Source organism: Desarmillaria tabescens (assembly GCF_030435595.1).
Source record: "Desarmillaria tabescens strain CCBAS 213 chromosome Unknown EV420scaffold_260, whole genome shotgun sequence".
Lineage (NCBI taxonomy): Eukaryota > Fungi > Basidiomycota > Agaricomycetes > Agaricales > Physalacriaceae > Desarmillaria > Desarmillaria tabescens.
In genome coordinates, this window is record NW_026848559.1 from 31,563 (window position 1) to 40,105 (window position 8,543).

An 8,543-nucleotide genomic window follows, 5' to 3' on the forward strand; every position below is an offset into this window, starting at 1 on the left:
GTTCGGTAATGGAGGTAATACGCGCAACGATCCATTCTCTCGTTTTCAATTGCTCAGCAAGATGGCCGTAAGCTTGAAGGAAATAATGCGGAAAGAATACTGTCGGAAAGACATCAGGATCCCGGTGGAGCAGCATACAGGGAAGAAGGCTGACCGTTGAATGCAGCCCAAGGTTTAGATATCGAATTTCTCGTGGGGAGGAAGAGGGCAAGGTCCCCTTTTGCAAAGTTTCGGAAAGAAATCCTTCCCTTCGCCCGCTCTCTGTACTCTTTACACTGCTTCTGCCACTTCCGGATCGTCGAACCGACCTTTGTTATGGCTTCCAGAAAATGATCATGATCGAATGCTCGTAGCGCTTCCAAAGCTGCTGCAGGATCCGAAGGATCGATGGGTGACGGTTCATCTAGTTGTCCTACAATGTTATGCCGTAGTCCGGGAGAAAAGATTGATTCACCCAAACCTGCAGTCGAATGTTTTGAACCCGAGCCCGGATGGGAAGTCATCGCTTGTGCGGAAGCCATAGCTTTGACATGGGCCGCCCGAAGGGCTAATGCAACGTGCAAGTATCTGGGCAACCAAACGATCACTTGTCTCTAGTCTGTGCTCGTAGTCAGATTGGGAGGCTAGACCTGCTCTCAGATCTTCCCGAACTACTCGTTCAGCGTGCCTCGCCTCCCTGAGTTCGTGCTCCGTCCGTTGAAGGGCTTCGCGCAAACCGACCGCGTCGGAATAGGCAATCTCCAGATCAGACTTTACATCTTTCAACTGTCCTCAGGAGCTCGTCTTTCTCCAGCAGCAGCTCAGCCTGGCGATGCTCTAATACGGCACGGTCCCCATCGGCCTCCGCAATATGATCACGCAGCAGCCGATCGTGATCAGACGCCTGAGCTCGTAAGAGCCTATCTTTTTCTTGGCTAGCTTCCCTCAATGCTCTGTTCATCTCCTGGCTCTCCGTCCGCGCGGCTTGAATCTGATGCTCCAAATCCTCTCCGCGCGCACGAGCTTCTTCCAGCAAACGCAGATTAGTAGCTTGGTCTTCAATCAATGCGGCAAGTTTTTCCGAGTTTCTCGCCTCCAACGTCTTGATATCCTCCGCTTCGCTCCGAGCGTGAGCAGCTGCTGTCGTAGAACCTCGGCTGCTTTGGCCTGGTTTGTCGCCTCAGCTAATGCTCGACCCAGCTCTGACCCTTTACCATCCACGTCTCTAATCAAATCTGCGTTCCGCTCCTCGGTAATGCGACGGGCCCTGGTTTCGTTCTCAATCTGTGCTCGGGCTTGATGGAGTTCACGTTCCAGTCTGTCGGCTCGGTCGCGTTCCTCGGATTGCATTGGAGGCAGTGACTTGCAATGTAGATTGCAAGCGCTGAAATCTCTCCCTTGAGCCCGAGTCGCTCCTCCTGAAACAGCGACTCTTGATGATTCTTGGTTTCCTGAACAGCCCGAAGCTGATCAAACCACTTCATTGTATGCGTGTTCGTCAGCTTCTATGGCTAAAAAAAGGTTAATAAAGACCGTTGATTACAACAGACAATTGACTGACATCTCCGACGAGAATGAGATATCCGAGACGCAAAAGTACTACCATCAAGTCATGTTAAACCCAGAAGAAGCCTTTCAAGGAAATGGACGCACACGACCTTTCGGCAATCTTATCGAAACCAGATTCCAAGCTGTCCATTTTCACGACTAATCTCTCCAGCCCAGTTCTACACTCCCCGTACAGCAGAAAGTGCTTCAGGATCGTTTCCGTTGCGGGACGCCTGCTCTAGATCATCGAGTACGTGAAGAAGGCCTGTGGTGGGTTCAGTGAGTCTATCGAGGACAAAGAAACACTCCGTACCATCAACATCGGACCGTTCAATAGAATAGGCTGCATCTGAATTTCCGGAAGGAGAAAATCAATGGTTGGCACAGGGTCATCCATACCCCGCGTTTCGAATGGCAGTTGACCATGAACTTCTCCCACGGTATACTTGACGACGTTTCCGTTCCATTCGCGCTATCAGATCGATGGGGTCATTCGTTATTTTTAAGCTGTAAGGTTAGCACTTACGATAGTTTCGCCATGACTTCCAGAATGCTTTGAGCTCGTTGATAGAAGAACCTGGCTACCGCAGTATGAGATGGGTCTCATTGCAACAAGATGAACTACTTACAGAACTCTTTCCGCCTCACGATTTCAATAACGGTAGCACCATATGCAAAGCATATTGTGCAAACGTTGGATGTGTGAAAAACTGTTTCTACCCCGAAAGCTATTTGATAAGGCCTGCAAACTTGCGGGTATCTGCTGCATATCGGTATTCAAGAGACTGATTGACCGCGTTATACTTATGCATTGATGTGTAAATGTGTTCTGTGCCCTTGAAGTGATTAAAACGCTGCTCCGAGGCTAGACGCGTGAAAGATACCTTGGCATCCACAATGATTGCAGCTGATCCCGAAGAGTAAGATCCAATTGCTTAAGTTCTGAAGAAACGTAAGCCCAGTTTGAGAGAATAAAGCCAATTAATATAACCTTGTAATGTCATCAGAATTGAGTGCACGTCCTATATACGAGTCAGAAGATAACTTCACAGGTATCAAACGACGTACCTTCCAACGCTGTAGCTCCGTCCGTAATCTTCTCGAAGATGTCTCGAGATCGCCGCGAGCATCCATCGGCTCGCCAGTGTTTGGGTCGAAGCCACTGCTGCTCGCACACTGCCGTACCATCTTTAAGCTTACCGACCGCTTCATTCACTTGCTCAAATCGCAGGCGAAGCTCATCATGCGTCCTCGCACACGTTTCCGCCACCTGCTTCATCTTTGCATTCGAAACGTAATCTCCCAGCGTGCGAGGCTTATCGCCCGCTTCCATTGCCTTCCGTACCGCAGGCGACACGAACGTATGTATCCGTACACGGCTGATAATATCCAAGTCCGCCTCCAATCCTGCGAGTAGTGCCGCTGTTTGTCTAGCTCCTTCTTGAACCCCGAGGAAAGCCCGTCATACGTATCAACAATAGCGAGAAACGTTCAGGTCCAAACTGTTCGATGCAATCTGGACAGCTTCGTGTTGGTGATGCATGGTTGCATGGAGATACTTGACGGTCTCATGATGCGAGTGAGCCGCTGCGAGGTATGAAGCAGCCAATTCAGAAGCCTTGAAGGGAGGGGTTGCGGCTATACTCTCTGTGTCAACCCCTTTGTAATGGCTCCAAGCTCCAAGCATAAACCCAACTCACCTTCAATTGGGGGCTGGAATGCTGGTTCTACCCGGAGGGTCGCGTAGTACTTCATTAATATCAAAGTCCAAATAGACTTTATTGAATACATAGATGGACTGGATTTTATTTCAATGGAAGAACGGCAGATGAAGAACAGTACGACGCACTGATCATGAGCACCGGCAAGCTCCCTTATATTCACATTCGTCAACCGTCGTCCATCGGAGAGATACGCGAGTACAGCCTCTTGAGGAACTCCGGTCTCCTGCTGTAAGAAGAGTTCGATACTCCCTACCCTGTGTACATTGTCAACGACCGTCGACCGCCAGTAGCGCCGTATGCCTCACCTCTCAATGTCTCGGAGAGTAGCGTTCACCTACACATCGCCTTCAGTGCTCTGTTCGACAGGATACAGTCACAACATACCTGAAATGCCTGACCGTCCTCCGCGCGGCATATCTGCAGCATTTCATGCAGGGTATCACAGTCAGATGGTGGTCGCGTTTCGACCACACGGTGTGCTAAATCGAGTATTTCCCCTGTAACTTCAGATCCAAATACAATTCCATTTTTGGCTAAAAGTTGGTAAAATATTGTGGACTCGTTTTGAGACTGCGCAGAAACGGTACATTGAAAAGAAGCTCGTTAGATCGTGGAAATTGAGTGTAGAGATAATTTACACGGTGTCGAAGCAAGAGAAAAAGTCGGATGCAAAATAATATGTACTGCAAGAACAGACTGCTTGAAAATTACCTTCAAGGCACATATTTACCTGCAGGAAGGAGGGAAAGAGAAAGAGAAAAAGAAATATATATGATATTGTATGCGTACCCTAATCTCACATTATAACAAGCGAAAAGCAATGGCACCTACGTAGTCCGTAGAGGAGCGAGCGACACTATGCAAAGATGAGGGGGAGCTTGCGAGACGGCAAAGGAGAGGATGTCGGGATGCTCCTCGACATAAGACATGGTTCGCTGGAACGTAAAAGCCGCTCAACCCATTCGTCCTTCCTTCTTCTTCTGCTTGCGTGGCGGCGTCACGGGCCGCCCCATGTTCATTCCGCCGTATGGGTATTTTGCCTTCTTCTCCGCAGGTTTCAAGATCTAAGCCACCATCAGCCAAACGCATCACCGACAGACTTACTAAGACATACTTGGAATGAACATAACAACGTCTCATCAACACTCATCATCGCGCCGGCATTGTCAAATTCTCCGCAGTAATTGGGGGCCGAGAACAGCGTCACTAAATGACGTTTTGCGAAGAACTCGTAACCGTCCTCGACAACCTGCGCAACTGTTAGTGCACGACTCGACAACTGAACCAAAAATTGACCTGATGAGCCCTACAAATCAGGTCCATATCATGCTTCTGCAGGAACCGCGACACCACATCCGGCCCAAAGGTAAATGACACTCCTCTGTCATTCTCTGACCAACCCGTGATATCCTTGTCGGGATCGGACCACAAAAGGTCACATAACAGGCCTAATGAGAAGATACCATGAAAACAGGTGAAATGGTAACGTGTACGGTGGAACTGACCGGTATCGGGAACATCCGTAGGCCGCATTACTCTCCGTATCTGCTCCATCGACTGTAAATCAGGACTGAGGCCACCATGCATCGTGAAAATCTTCTCGTCGATGATGGCTGCGATTGGCAGGCAGTTGAAACAATCGGTGAATGTTTTCCAAAGTTTAATGTTGTATCGACGTTTACCTGTAACGACCGATCAGCCTCATGTTTGTGGCGGGAGTAGAGATAACATCGGAGTGTTGAAAAAAGGAAAGACTCACATTCGTCATAAAACCCATAAATCCGATTTATACTCGCGCACTCGTGATTTCCTCGTAAAATGAAGAAGTTTTTGGGTATTTAATCTTGTACGCGAGGAGTAGACAGATGGTTTCAAGGGATTGCTTCCCTCGGTCCACGTAGTCGCCCAAGAATAGGTAGTTTGCCTCAGGTGGGAAGCCGCCGTATTCGAAAAGTCGGAGTAGATCATAGTATTGGCCATGAATATCACCTATGAGGATACCGAATTAACGAATGGCATCGGCTCTGAAGGTCCTAGGATACTGCGTACCACATATCTTGATCGGCGCCTCCAACTCCAGCAGAATCGGCTGGTTAATGAAAATCTCCCTGGCCTTGGTACACAGGTACTTGATCTCATACTCCTGAAGCTGTACAGGCTTGCCCGGTCGATTACCCCGCACTGTGGAAAAGGTGTTGCATCAGCATACTGCTTTGTCAGAAACAAAAGCGGAACAGAAAAAGAATATCGGCTTCTACGGGCGAAAATAAACGCAGCCCCGAGTCGGTGTCTGGCTAACAACACAGACAAAAGACCGAGAAGAAATATCATACAACTCTGGCGGCCACTGAGTCGCAACAAAGAGGAAGAAGAAGATGGCGTCGAGACATGCCAAGGTCCAAGAGCACCATGAGACACCGGAAATGCGCCAGGACACCGCCCGCTCGACGGCACGAATTCTGCTGTCGCCAAATGACGGCCAGCAACTGCATCACTGCAGATGAAGGATCGCAACCATCGCCAAAGGAAGCATCGACGCCCCCTAGTGGCTCGACTACGAAGGCGAGAAGCCACCCTGAAAGAAGTCAAATCCCAATCTCGCGCATATCGTATTCTCCATCACAAAGGCGCATTCCTGACCACGCCCATAGCCAGGACTTCGTAGGATGCCAATGGGGCCACCAGACGACCTCAATAATGCCGCCGCTCCCGGAATTGCGCCATTCTGAGACTCCTTCGCGGCCTTACAGCCCGTCATCCGCTCGTCGTCAAGCACGCCCAGTGCATCCAGCAGCACCAAAACCGACGGCATATTGACCCAAATGCTCAACAGTCCACCGAGCATATCCCTTTGTCCCTTTCTGGCACGAAGAAATAAAGGTGGTGTGCCAGCTCACCTTCCAGCAAACGGTCGATGACCGAGTCCAAATCTATCTCCGTCGTCGAATCTGCCATCTTCAGGCTTTCCAAATCGTCTGGGTGTGTCTTTGTATTAGATTGCGACGGGTTTCAAAAGCTTTTGGTCCCCAAGATGTCGTTTTTCTGAAGCGGCTTCAGGCTGGAGACAGGGACTTCGCCAATTTTTTTCTTGATTTTTGTGGGAGAGCGGGTCACCTAACCGTCAAAAAAAGGCAGAAGAAAGTGTCGTGAACCGGTTTCCCGAACCGCAGAGAGAAATGGCAAAGGATATCGATGAAGGGCGGTGCAGATAACGAACGTCGTGTTGATGCCTCCAATTTTCCAAAATCGGCAACCTTCGGATGGGCACGTGATAAAAATCCTCTGCGAAAAAAAAGAACAAAAATTAATCCAAAAATATCCTGGGCACATGAAGTCGCTATTTTTCACGCTTAGCAACAATTATGTATACTGAATATTCTACCTTTACAAAGCGCACCATCCTCTTCAAGGCAGGAAATCCAGTTGACGACATGCGGCAGCATAGGTTCTAGAGCATGTCATGACATTCATTGCGCTATTGCTACAATATTAGGCTGTGGAAATGGGTATGTAAAGATATATAATCTTAATACAGATCGCTGCAGTGTATACGAAAGAAAGGAAACTACCACCAAATGAAAAGAGATCATGCCGACGGCCCTTAATATATTATGTACATGAGCGTCAGTAATATTGCGTGAATATCGTTGCCATCATGTCGTTTGTGCAGACGGTTGTGCGCTATCGGAAGGTGCATTAGTAGGTGATCCTGGCGCTGCAGCAGTGTCTGTTCTACGGGCACCACGACGTCTACGTCTCCTAAGCGAAGAAGATCATTAGGTCTGGTGACACGCAACAAACAAACTGATACCATACCTAGGGAATAGCGGACCTCGAGGCATCGGACGTTCATCAAGGTCTAACGCAACGTTCGTTGCAGAATGCAGTCCCTAGACAACAGATGAATATCATTAGCCATGGACGCCAAAAATGGCTTCATACATACCTCAATCCATTCCACAACACTCGCCACATTCATAGCTTGTAATAAAAACTGCTCGCCCTCCATTCGCACCCGTATCACATTCTTCCTCTTCAGATAGTCATTCCCCAGCCCACTCTCGGCGTGCTGCAGAGTGTACGCTTTGATCAACTCACCCTCCGGCACCTCAGGAACAGACATTATCGAAGGAGCAGGTGTACGACCACTAAGGAAATGCGATCTCGAGTTCGAACTTCGATGGCGCGTTGACGACCCCGAAGACGACAGAGACGAGACCATCATGCTACTATCGGAGGGAGAAGACATCGCCACCGTGGGAGTCCGCGGCCTCGGTGTGGACAGCGACGACCTTGGCTGACTAGGTGGGGTCAATCTCGGTGGATTCGGTATGTCGCTGCGTGATCTACTGTGTGGCCTAGACGGCTTCAGCAGGTTGACCAGTTTCGATCTACTCTGATTTGAGTGTATGAAGGTCTGCTGCGGCTCTTGCTGACTGGGTACAGGCGACTGCGAGGAAAGCTGAACGTCCGTTTGACTCCCTTCCCTGACCACATCAGCCGCTACCTCGCCCAACTTCGACGCCAGTTCAGTTCTGTCCCCCAGAACAGCATCGGAGGCCTTCTTTGTAGACGCGGATCCGCTCGCTGCCGGGATACTAACATCCCCAACACCCACTTTCCTCTCCCACCACGATCCAATTGCGCTTACCCCAGCCGCCTCCCGAGGACATTCATATACGCGAAATACCGTCCCTTCCAGCTCACAGACCACTCTCCTCCATTTCCGATCCTTAGCCTGCACGCCTGGCTGAGTAAACTCCATCTTCCGAGGCATTACTGTGCGCAGGTATATGGAATTCGAGTATTCCGGCAACGTTTCTCGTCCTTCAATGATGTGTGGGGCATCAAAATCAGGAGGCAGTTGATGCGAGGATAGATGTAAGCCTTTATAAGGAGCAAATGAAGGATAGGGTGGAGGAGGTGAACCAGCAGTAAAAGTGGGAAGCGACCGTCGTCGATGGAGAGTGCCTGGCGTACCACCCGCTGATGCTTTCCGCAGCGGAGGATGGGGTATCAGAGAAGAGGGTTCCGACACTTTGTCTATAGATGAAGGTAACCGAGCCACGACACCTGCAAGCCCGGCAGTCCTTGACACGACCTCGATTTCGTTCTCCCTATTTGTCTCCTTTTCCTCATCCCGGCGACACAGAGACGGTCCCACAATATTTATCATACTCCTGGAGGCGTGTTTGTATATTGTCGGTCTACCATCAACCTGATGACCGCGTGCTAACGGCGATCCCGGAATCTGCATACCGTCTTCCAGGCGTGGTGTGCGTGTTGGGGAGA